Here is a 13233-nt window from a genome sequence, read left to right as displayed (position 1 = left end):
CTTGCACCAGACATACGGAAATAATTATGAAACAATTTCAAAACAATTTTGAACTAATTACGAAACAATTACGAAACAATACGAAATAAATTGGAAAAATTGTTTCGATTTTTAATTACTCCTCACAGTAGTCCTGCATGGCTCAATATTGGATCATAAGCTAATTTAAATACGAATTAATAACGAATTACGAAATTAACGAACGAAACCGCCCAAGCCTAGTAATAACAGAGTAAAATAATAAATGTAATAATAGAGTAAAATAATAAATGCAGTACTAATAAAGTAAAATAATAAATGTAATAATAATAATAAATAGTGTATAATGATGATAATAATAATAATAATAATAATAATAATAATTTTATTTATTGTGTCAGGCAACCAAACAGTTGTATTACATTTTTTACATTATTATTATTATTATTATTATTATTATTAATAATAATAATAATAATAGGGTAACATACTGTAAATGTAATATTAATTGAGTAAAATAATACATTAAATAAAAATAATACTAATAACAGAGTAAAATAATAAATAACCTTGACTCGAGTATAAGCCAAGGGAAGCTTTTTCAGCCTAAAAAAGGGGCTGAAAAACTAGGCTTATACTCGAGGATATACAGTATTTCTTGTTGTTTCTTTCTCAGTGTTGATGTAAAGATTGCCTGGTTTGCCAACTCTGAAACATGCAACATAGAATTGTCCTTCTTTAGGGGTCCCTTTCAAATGTATGGTACTATATCTGTTATAAACGTGTGTGTGTGTGTGTGTGTGACTCATATATATTTATCTGTATCTATGGCTGGATGGTTCTTTGTCAGGAGGACTTTATGTTTTCTTGTTCTGGTGAAGGGAGTTGGACTGGATGGCCTTAAGGCAGCATTTCTCAACCTGGGGTTGGGGACCCCTGGGGGGGGGGGTTGCAAGGGGGTGTCAGAAGGGTCACCAAAGACTACCAGAAAACACAGTATTTTCTGTTTGTCACGAGGGTTCTATGTGGGAAGTTTGCCCCAATTCTGTCGTTGGTGGGGTTCAGAATGCTCCTTGATTGTAGGTGAACTATAAATCCCAGTAACTACAGCTCCCAAATGTCAAGGTCTATTTCCCCCAATCTGTGTTTATATTTGGGCATATTGAGTTTGGTCCAGATCCATCATTGTTTGAGTCCAAGTGCTCTCTAGATGTAGGTGAACTACAACTCCAAAACTCAAGGTCCGACCAAACCCTTTTAGTGTTTTTTGTTGGTCAGGGGAGTCCTGTGTGCCAAGTTTGGTTCAATTCCATCATTGGCAGAGTTCAGAATGCTCTTTGATTATAGGTGAACTATAAATCCCAGCAACTACAACTCCAAAATGACAAAATCATAATTTTTTGAGTGATGGTCACTCCTTGTGTTGTGAGACGTTTTTGTTGCCAAATTTGGTGTGATTTTGTTCATTGGTTCTTTTGTTTTTAAGGTACTCATTAAGCATAGAGCATTTTTATATATTAGTAATTTCACAAGAAAACATAAAATAACATAACAATGTCACATAGAAAAAAAAACACCATCCATCATCCATCTACTCTCTAACACACATAAAGCTATCAACCAATCTCCATATACAAAAAAGGAAGAAAAAAAGAAATAATAGTAATAATAATAATAATAATAATAATAATAATAATAATAGATTAAACTTTGTGACTTCCGTTCTTCTTCCATTACTTCCATGTTTCTGCCAGGCCTTGGGAGAAAGGTTTACTCCCTTCGCCAGTGAGCTTTCCAGATTCTAGTTTGGAAAACAGTCTGACACCTGCTAAAGTTAATGAGGAGTCAGATAAGCAGAGTTGGGGGCTGGAGATTAGCCACAATCGACAAGAGGCCTAATGTTTACATAGATCCAAAAGAATTCGTCAATTAAAATCAAAGTCTGGGGGAAAGCGAAACCAGTTTTTGGGATTTAAGGTTTGTCTGTAGAAAATCTTGTCAGATCAGGCATCATTTGGAAACCAAGTATAAGCCTCATGGAATCCCTGTTCAAGTGGTCTCGTCTCCATAGATTTTTCTAGCTTTTTAAGGTGACTAGCAGCGTCTGGTCTGTTTTAGCTTCTTGTTTGATTCCTGTGTGGATATCATTGCCTTGGATTACAATTTCCTGTTTTTTGGACATTGTTTTTGATTGCTACATTTAGACACTGTTTTATCTGGCTGCCTTTGAATGCCTTGTTGCTTTATGGAACCTTATCTATCTTTTACAAACATTTATTTTTACTGGCTTTTTTTGGCTAAACTTTAATAAAAAGGATTATTCCTTCACTCAACGTGTGGTGTGTTTATAGTCAGAGGGGCTAGTTCCTGTTCTGGAGTGCAACAATAACATCAGTATAGATGGGACCATAGTCTTTGACAGTGGTCAAAGAGCATCAAACTCTAGGAAAAGCTATTAATGGGAGAGAATGCAAAAGTGACGAGAGACAGTGTCAGTGTGCGTTTGCCTGGATTGTGACGGCGCGTCTGGCCCCACTTGTATGTGAATGTACAGTTGAATTGTTTGGCTATCTACTGCTTTCTATCAATGTTGTTTGCATCTGTTGAATTGCCTCCCCTGCTTAATTGTTTGGCTCCTCCCCTTCCTGGGGAGGAGGGCAGGGTTTTCTTTTCATTCTACCATCAGACATCTCAGCAGATGGACATGAGAAAGGCTTAGCTCCAAAAGCCCTCAGTTAAGTCATCTCTCTTCACCAATTCTTAAGTTTGTACTCTTAAGATTCATTCTTCATATCCAGCTCACCTGGACGATGTTGCGGAATCTTAAGCGCCCTCAAACCAGTCCTTTGGCATCAAGAGGAAGACTTTGGCCTTCGATATAGGTCATTGGACTGGGGTTGTGAATGTTCCGACTTTCACAGCCATTGAGAAAGAGGGAACTTGGAAAGCTCCTCATCTGTAAAACTCCTTGGACCCAAGACTCCAGAGACTGTAATGTATGTTTTCTTTACCCCTTTTGAATATCAAGTTTATGCCCAAGGAAGAGAACTCATTGTGAACAATAAAGCCTATTTCGAGTTATCTCTAGTGTCTTGATCCTTGAGAGTTCCAGTTCTCTAAAGGAGGGCAAGAAGCAATCCCCTGGGGAGAGATGTCACATCCATGTTTCTTTCACTAAGATCTATAGACCCCAGACGCGACGGTACATGGATCTACTGGGAAGGACAAGACTTCACCCTCTTTTCTCTCCGAATCAATTGAAAGCAAACTCCCTTTCCTGGCTTAAACTCAGTTTGCAGCAAATGAAATAATCTGAGGGCAAAGGAGGAAAATGGGAAGAAGCAAAAGAAACCGGGACACTTTGATAGCAGGTGCCAACTGGGATCGTTGAAAGATCTAGCAAGGTGCCCATGAACACACAAATACATTTTGCAGCCCCAGGGAAACATCAAGAATAAGTTGCCTCAAAACTATAAATGACTTTGCTACACACAGATAATGGACTGCCTTTTTCCTGGATAGGTCATACTTCTGGCAGGCCAGGTATAAGTGAGATCAACGCTGTTTCTGACATTAAAAGTGCTTAATAACTGCTCTGCTTTGGCCTTAATTGAAGCCTGCATGCACCATTTGGGGCAATCTCAACTTTTATGCTGCAGGAATACAGCACATTGTGTGTTTTCTGCCACTGTGTGAAGTGATGGATAGACCGCACTGGCGAGAGGACGAGAGGAGAAAGGAAAATGCCCTTCAGGAGACATTAAATTTTTAAAACATTTTGTTAGTTGCCCTTTGGAGTCAACATCACCATCTTCTCTCCTGACCTTAACCTGCCTGCCTCCCATTTGCCTTCAAATAGGAGCATATTTCCACCCAGGGAATTCAAGTGGAACTAATTGTTTTATTAAATAATATTTTACTTGGAAGCATTTGCTCTTGGCGAGGGGAAGGGGAAAAACCTTCTTGTTATGTCTGTAGCAAATCTAGGTCAGACTTTCGGAAAAGAAGCGCTAGCAAATGGGTTGTTATCAAGTTGAAAGACAAGTGAATATTCTTCCTTGAAGGTGTAGTCGAGGATGGAGGTGGGGAGAAGACAAGAGGAATGCAAAATGGTTTGGATTTCTGAATCTCAATACTCTCTGGAGCACAAAAGAGTCCCTAAAAGAAGCTAGCGATTCCACATTACTATAGTTTGGAGTGAGCTTACGACTAATTTGTGTAGCTTGCTGTTGACCTTTGTAGCCCGAAAGACAGTAGGAAATTTAGGTACCGCTAAATTTCCTACTGTCAAGAAGAAAATTTAGATACCGCTTATGCAGGGAGGCTAATTTAACTAATTTATGAGGCCATAAAAATCTCTAGCAAGCATGCAAAGAATGAGGAAGTACTTCATCAGTGTCACAAATCGTAAATGAAGCAACAGCTCCCCTGGTGGCCAGAATACCCTCAAGAAAAGATGGAATGTTAAATAGCCTCTGAATGTCTCTCTATATATGTTGTGTGTCTATGGCATTGAATGATTGCCAAGTAAACGGTTCGGGCCCAAGCTACCTATCCGAACGTATCTCTGCCTATGAACCCACCAGGACTCTAAGATCTTCTGGGGAGGCCCTGCTCTCGATCCCGCCTGCATCACAAGCACGGCTGGCGGGGACGAGGGACAGGGCCTTCTCTGTGGTGGCCCCTCGGCTGTGGAATGCCCTTCCCATGGACATTAGATCAGCTCCTACGTTAATGGTGTTTCGAAGAAAACTAAAAACCTGGCTGTTTGAACAGGCATTCGGATAAACAGTGCAATGAATACGATGAATATAGGAACGGAATTATAGACAACGAATTGGATCATGATTCTAGTTACGAGACATTAATGTGTTGTTATTGATGTGTCATTACTTTGTATATTATGCTCTTAATGGTTTTTAAATTGTATATTGTTATGATTGTCTTTTTGCTCTTGTTGTGAACCGCGTTGAGTCGCCTATGGGCTGAGAAACTGCGGTATACAAGCAAAGTAAGTAAATAAATAAATAAATATACATTGCAATCGGCTCTGAAGGGTGGAATATAAATACTGTAAATAAATAAATAAATAAATACTCACATTTGCATGTTTTTGAACTGCTAGGTTGGCAAAACCTGGGGCTAACAGCAGGAGCTCACCTTGTTTGCTGGATTCGAAGTTCAGCATATATCTATAGTATAGAATAGTATATATATATTGGTTTCATCATGACCTCCTGCCAAGAATCATGAGAACTGCTATACTATGCTATATTCTATGTTATACTATTCTACAGTATAGCATTTTATTGCTGCCGCATGACATTGTTGGCTCATATTTAACTTGTTGACCATGAGGACTGCAAGATCTTTTTCACACATACTGCTCTCGAGCCAGGCATCGTCTCCCATTCTGTATCTTTGTATTTCATTTTTTTCTGCCTACGTGGGGTAAGTATCTTGTATTTGTCCCTGCTGAACAGGGAGGTCTATTGTAGATACACACTCACACTGTGGCGTCCCTGCTATCTCTTTACTTTATAGTTCTTACCCAGATGCCTTCAACTTGGCTTCTGGGATTTGTCATGGATTTGTTCACAGGTGTAAACATTCTTGACATATAGTGTTACTATCCTTTATTCCAATTTGGTCTATTTTTCTACAATAGGTTATACCTTTTTACTATTACATTCAAATCATGACATCCCATGGTTTCAGTGATGCTTATTTGTTTTGCTGTGTCAAGAGTTCAAGTTCATCTTGCTTATTTCCCATTTGTGTACAGAGAGCTAAGATCATGGGCCATCCCATCTAGCTGCTCATTAAAGTTTTCTTCTTTCCTGCTGTTAGGTTTTTGTACTATTTGCCCAGTTCTCTATATTAACATCAGGCTCTTATCTCAAGCACTCTGGGTTAACTTATCCAATTACAGATCCACCTAACCGTAGTTTTGCCTAGCCCACATTTTGACTAGTTTGTTTGCCAGAAGGTCATGGGGTGTTGGAGTTCAGCCTGTGATTGTGTTTCAGGATCAGGGTGCTTTGGATGTGGGGAATGATGTTAATGAGGTTCAAGATGAGGTTCAAGATGGCAATGGTTTGGTCAGTGATATTGATGCAGAGAATGACCAGGAGATCCCTGTAGTTTCCCTGAGGGATGTGAGGATGCACCTGCAGAAATTAATGAGCAAATAGATGATGAGCCAAGAGATAGACAAGAAGAATTCAGTCAAAACAGGAGCGATGTGCAAAGACTTAGGCGATCTGCCAGGCTTTGGCAGAAGACAATAACAAAGCCTCAACTAAAGAAAAACCAATTTCTGACCGCTAGTGACCTAGCTAATGAGGGGATAAAAGTCTGAAGTTTGGCATGTGTAGTCAGAAGAAGCATAGTTTAGAATCACGCCAAGTTCTCATCCTTGTTTTATGGAAACCTTGCTTTGAAGTTTCATGCTAAGATATTTCTTGTTCATGGTTTTGGATTCCTATATTTCATGATTGCTACCCAAGCCTTGGATCAATGTATTCCTGATTTTTTTGGATTGTATTGGAGATGAGTGAACTTTGCTTTTATGGACGTTGCTGCACTCTACTTTGGACTAATTTGTTCCTACTTATTTTCTTAGCTAATTGGGTTTACTTATTTCCTTAAAGTGCTTTTTTTTACTTTGCTGCTTTTTACTTATCTTCAATAAAAGAATTGTTTTTTTTTTCCTTTTCAACATGTGGTGTTTAAAGTCAAAGGGTTATTCCTGTTCTGGAGTGCAACATGGGGGACTTTGATGAAGGCCTTCCTAAAATCCAGATACGCTCCAACCATGGTGTCCCCAGTATCTACCCAGCTTGTAACTCTATCGAAAAAATTGATCAGATTAGTCTGGCATGACTTTTTGGATTGTATTGGAGATGTGTGAACTTTGCTTTTATGGATGTTGCTGCACTCTACCTTGGACTAATTTGTTCCTGCTTATTTTCTTACCTAATTGGATTTACCTATTTCCTTAAAGTGCTTTTTTTTTTACTTATCTTCAATCAAAGGATTGTTTTTTTTCCTATTCAATGTGTGGTATTTAAAGTCAGAGGGCTATTCCTGTTCTGGAGTGCAACATGGGGGACCTTGTTGAAGGCCTTCCTGAAATCCAGATATGCTCCAACCATGGCGTTCCCGGTATCTACCCAGCTTGTAACTCTATTGAAAAAAGAGATCAGATTAGTCTGGCATGACTTTTTGGATTTTTTGGATTGTATTGGGTTGTATTTGCTTTTATGGACGTTGCTGCACTGTACCTTGGACTAATTTGTTCCTGCTTATTTTCTTACCTAATTGGATTTACCTATTTCCTTAAAGTGCTTTTTTACTTTGCTGCTTTTTACTTATCTTCAAAAAAAAGGATTGTTTTTTTCCTATTCAACGTGTGGTGTTTAAAGTCAGAGGATTATTCCTGTTCTGGAATGCAACATGGTGGACCTTGTTGAAGGCCTTCCTGAACTCCAGATATGCTCCAACCACGGCATTCCCAGTATCTACCCAGCTTGTAACTCTATCGAAAAAAGAGATCAGATGAGTCTGGCATGACTTATTTTGGATAAATCCGTGTTGACTATTAGCGATGACAACATTTGTTTCTAAGTGTGTGCAGACCACTTCCTTAACGATCTTTTCCAGAATCTTGCCCGGTATCGACATGAGGCTGATCGGATGGTAATTCTTTGGGTCGTCCTTTTTTCCCTTCTTGAAGATCGGGACCATCAATAATTGCAACGCTCGCTGTCCTGGTCAGGCTGAGTTATCGCAAATGGACCATTACTCGGGATGTCAGTTATGCTTTTGTCCCTTGACGCCACAAGTTCAAGAGCAGCTGAGCCCCATCCACTGCAAGATGATTTACTTAATCCCTTAAGTCATTGGGCTGACCTTATAAATCATTTTAATTAGTGAAGCTAAATAGGCTGTAGAAAGATATCAGCTGAAATTATGGCATTTAGTCTGGCAATTCTGTGCATTCATTACGGGGAAGAATTATATTAGCCAACTTTGAGGCTAATTGCAAAGGAGGAAGATAGCAATTTAATCGGATGCTTTTGATAAGGAATTATACTTTGATACAAACTATGGAACGGATTCCAGTGTACAGTGCGAGCCCAAATGACTTGGAGGGCTTTGAGCCCTTTAAAAAAGGGTCGAGATCTTACAAAACGGTATGTTGCATTTGGGCAGGCTGCTCTGTGCAATAACTCAGAAAATATCAGGGCAGAACCACGCTTCATTCAACAGAAACAAATGTAAATGTATTAAATTACCAAGTGTCCATCGCACTGATGTTCTTCAAAAGCTTCCTGGGTATCACAAATGCATACTTCTACAGCAATTAGCACTTGCAAATTTCAATAATAGTTGTGAATATCCTTCTGGAAAGTTGAAAGTAACTCACTTGGAAACAGCAAGGTGATTCTGTAGAGCAGTGGTTCCCAACCTTCCCAATGCTGTGACCCCTTAATACAGTTCCTGATGTTGTGGTGACCCCCCAGCATAAAATTATTTTGGTTGCTATTTCATAACTAATTTTACTACTGTTATGAATTGTAATGTAAATATCTGATATGCAGAATGTATTTTCATTCACTGGACCAAATTTGGCACAAATATCCTATACCCCCAAATTTGAATACTGGTGGCCTTGGGGGGATTCATTTGGGAGTTGTAGTTGCTGGGATTTATAGTTAACCTACAATCAAAGAGCATTCTGAACTCCACCAACGATAGAACTGAACCAAACTTGGCATGCAGGACTTCCAAGACCAACAGAAAATACTGGAAGGGCTTGTTAGGAATTGACCTTGAGTTTGGGAGTTGTAGTTCACCTATATCCAGAGGGAACTGTGGACTCAAAGAGTGATAGATCTATTGTCGAAGGCTATTGTCAAGGTGATCAGTTGAAACATTCCCACCTAGCTCCAACAGGCAAGAGTTCTTTGTCCATCCCTGGTCATTCCACAGATATATAAACCCATTTTCCTAGTTCCAGCAGACCTCACTACCTCTGAGGATGCTTGCCATAGTTGCAGGCAAAACATCAGGGGAGAATGCCTCTAATTTTTTGAGTGATGGTCACTGCTTGTGTTGTGAGATGTTTATGTTACCAAATTTGGTGTCATTGATTCTTTTATTAAAAAACTCTAAAATTGCAACAGCACAACAACAGAGAGGAAACAAACAAGGACATGTAATCACCTCTCAACAAAAGTTTGCTCCAGGCACAGTCAGGCCATTGTATGCTAATCAAGATGGTCAGTTGAAACATTCACACCTAGCTCCAACAGACAAGAGTTCTTTGTCCAACCCTGGTCATTCCACAGATATATAAACCCATTTTTCCTAATTCCAACAGACCTCACTACCTCCGAGGATGCTTGCCATAGATGCAGGCGAAACGTCAGGAGAGAATGCCTCCAGAACATGGCCATATAGCCCGAAAAAACCTACAACAACCCAGTGATAGGTTTGTGCCAAACTTGGCATGAATACCGAATATGCCCAAATGTGAACGCTGGTGGAGTTTGGGGAAAGCAAACCTTGACATTTGGGAGTTGTAGATGCTGGGATTCATAGTTTACCTACAATCAAAGAGCATTCTGAACCCCACCAACAATAGCATTGGCCCAAACTTTCCATACAATATCCTTATGACCAACAGAAACTACTGTGTTTTTTGATGGTCTTTGGCGACCCCTCTGACACCTCCTCGTGACTCCCCCCAGGGGTCCCGACCCCCAGGTTGAGAAACACTGCTGTAGAGGAAGTGTGTATATGCTCTTTCTGTCTGTATGTGTCTCTTTGTGTCACAGCTGAAGAAAGTAACAGATAGCACTGTTCTCGTTCTGATCTGGGATCCCAAAAGAATGAAATAAACATTAAACTTGTTTGATAAATTTTAATGAAACGATTGAAAATAGGTCTCTCTGCCTCCTTCTCTCTCTTATCGCCCTTTCTTGAGGTCATTAGGTTACATCTCGAATAGACTACTGCAATGCACTCTACATGGGGTTGCCTTTGAAGACTGTTCAGAAACTTCAAGTAGTCCAATGGGCGTCAGCCAGATTTCTCACCAGAGCGTGGTGAGAGCACACATCTCTACTGTTACATCAGCGTCACTGGCTGCCAATCTGCTACTGAGCATAATTCAAAGTACTGGCTTTAGCCTATAAAACTCTAAACCAGTGGTTCTCAACCTTCTTAATGTCACGACCCCTTAATACAGTTTCTCATGTTGTGGTGACCCCCAACCATAAAATTATTGTTGTTGTTACTTCGTAACTGCAACTTTGCTACTGTTATGATGTAAATATCTGATATGCAGGATGTATTTTCATTCACTGGACCAAATTTGACACAAATACTCAATACACCAAAATCTGAATACTAGTGGGGTTGTGGAGATTTATTTTGTCATTTGGGAGTTGTAGTTGCTGGGATTTATAGTTCACCTACATCAAAGAGTATTCTGAACTCCACCAACAATGAAATTGAACCAAACTTGGGTCACAGAATTTCCATGACCAACAGAAAATACTGGAACAGTTTGCGGGCATTGACCTTAAGTTTGGGAGTTGTAGTTCACCACATCCAGAGAGCACTGTGGACTCAAACAATAATGGATCTGGACCAAACCTGGCATGAATACTCAATATGCCCAAATGTGAAGACAGATGAAGTTTGGGGAAAATCAACCTTGAGATTTGGGAATTGTAGTAGCTGAGACTTATAGTTCGCCTACAATCAAAGAGCATTCCGAATCCCATCAATGAAAGAATTGGGCCAAACTTCCAACACAGAACCCGCATGAACAACAGAAAATACTGTGTTTTCTGATGCTCTTTGGCGACCCCTCTGAAACCCCCTCGCGACCCCCCCAGGGGTCCCGACTCCCAGGTTGAGAAATGCTGCTCTAAACAGTTCTGGCCCAGGCTACCTGTCCAAACATATATATTTCTTTGAGCCAGCTAGGAGGTTAAGATCATCTGGGGAGGCCCTGCTCTCGGTGTCACCTCCTTCATCCAGTCCAACCCCATTCTGCCAAGAAGCAGGAAAATTGCACTCAAAGCACCCCTGACAGATGGCCATCCAGCCTCTGTTTAAAAGCTTCCAAAGAAGGAGCTTCCACCACACTTTGGTGCAGAGAGTTCCACTGCTGAACAGCTCTCACAGTCAGGAAGTTCTTCCTCATGTTCAGATGGAATCTCCTTTCTTGTAGTTTGAAGCCATTGTTCCATTGCGTCCTAGTCTCCAGGGAAGCAGAAAACAAGCTTGCTCCCTCCTCCCTATGACTTCCTCTCATGTATTATACATGGCCTTCATCATGTCTCCTCCCAGCCTTCTCTTATTTAGGCTAAACATGCCCAGCTCTTTAAGCCACTCCTCATAGGGCTTGTTCACCAAACCCTTGATCATTTCAGTCGCCCTCCTCTGGACACATTCCAGCTTGTCAACATCTCTCTTCAATTGCGGTGCCCAGAATTGGACACAATATTCCAGGTGTGGTCTAACCAAGGCAGAATAGAGCATGGGGAACATGACTTCTCTGGATCTAGACACTAGACTCCTCTTGATGCAGGCCAAAATCCCATTGGCTTTTTTTGCCGCCGCATCACATTGTTGGCTCATGTTTAACTTGTTGTCCATGAGGACTCCAAGATCTTTTTCACACGTACTGCTCTCGAGCAATGTGTCAAGAGAGAATGCTTCTAGAGCAGTGTTTCTCAACCTGGGGGTCGGGACCCCTGAGGGGGTTGCGAGGGGGTATCAGAGGGGTCGCCAAATATAATCAGAAAACACAGTATTTTCTGTTGGCCATGGGGATTCCATCTGGGAAGTTTGACCCAATTCTATCATTGGTGGAGTTCAGAATGTTTTTTGATTGTAGTGAATCACAACAACTACAACTCCCAAATGTCAAGGTCTATTTTTCCCCAGACTCCACCAGTGTTCACATTTGGGCATATTGAGTATTTGTGCCAAGTTTGGTCCAGATCCATCATTGCGTGAGTCCACAGTGCTCTCTGAATATAGGTGAACTACAACTCCCAAACTCAAGGTCAATGCCCACCAAACCCTTCCAGTGATTTCTGTTGGCATGGGAGTTCTGTGTGACCAATTTGATTCAATTCCATCACTGGTGGAGCTCAGAATGCTCTTTGATTATAGGCGAGCTATAAATCCCAGCAACTAAAACTCCCAAATGACAAACTCAGTCTCACCAGTATTCATATTTGGGCCTATTGAGTATTTGTGCCAAATTTGTTCCAGTGAATGAAAATACATCCTGCATATAGGATATTTACATTATGATTTATAACAGTAGTAAAATGACTGTTATGAAGTAGCAAAGAAAACAATGTTATGGTTGGGGGTCACCACAACATGAGGGACTGTATTAAGGGGTCACAGCATTAGGAAGGTCTAGAACCACTGTTCTAGAGCATGGCCATATAGCCCGAAAAACCTACAACAATCCAGTGATTCTGGCCATGAAAGCCTTCGACAATACAATGTTTTCTTTACATTTTTTCCCCATTTTAGGTATGTGTCCCAAACCCCAGGAAATGTGTAGAGCTGACTGTCCTCCACATGCTGGACCATACACTATTATGACCACATGTGCTGTAGCATTCTTGCTTTTCCTTCCCATCTGGCTTTCTGTGTGATGCTCAAGACCGAGGTGGGCCGCTCACCGTTTATTAATAACTGGCACTTTTCTCCCCTGTTCGCTGTTTTTTAAGGGCACTTAAATCTTTCTTTAGATCCTCAAGCTCCACGGCATTTGAATTACCCACTTCATTGAACCCCAATTAGGTGGGAATGAACACTGTAAATGATTTACCGGTGGGAATCGTTCATCGAAGTGCCGCAGTTTATGTGGAGTTGAATGAACCTCCGGAAAGTCTAAACAGTGCTAATGTACCTTTGTGATTAAATCAAGCCCTTTCGAGATGAGCACAATGCGCCGCTTCCAAACTTATTGCACTTTGTGCTCTTTAGAATGAAATGGGATCTATTTCAGAGGAAGGGAATTAGGTGCTGATTTGTGTGGCGACGCTCCTCTTCGCTCAGGTTGGAAAATGTGTGGCCGGAGGAATAATTATTTGAGCAAAGGGGAAGAAGACGGCAACGCTGCATCCTCTTCTATCTCAGAGCGATTCTTGTTGGTTTTGTCTGAAATCACCATCTAAACATGGACATGATATGGCCTTAGAATCA

The 13233-nt window shown here is 40.6% G+C and overlaps 1 protein-coding gene across 1 annotated transcript in view; it reads right to left on the bottom strand.

Moving 5' to 3' along the window:
- PLEKHF1 (pleckstrin homology and FYVE domain containing 1) overlaps positions 1-9730 on the bottom strand; it is a 92352-nt gene extending 82622 nt beyond the window's left edge. Inside the window, exon 1 of the mRNA XM_067471129.1 lies at positions 9718-9730. The gene's annotated coding sequence lies outside the window, so the exon portion shown is untranslated. The remainder of the gene's footprint in view (positions 1-9717) is intronic.
- Positions 9731-13233: the final 3503 nt, after the last annotated feature.

Source organism: Anolis sagrei, chromosome 8, assembly GCF_037176765.1.
Source record: "Anolis sagrei isolate rAnoSag1 chromosome 8, rAnoSag1.mat, whole genome shotgun sequence".
NCBI classification, from domain to species: Eukaryota; Metazoa; Chordata; class Lepidosauria; order Squamata; family Dactyloidae; genus Anolis; species Anolis sagrei.
This window is presented reverse-complemented; position numbering and strand designations above follow the sequence as displayed.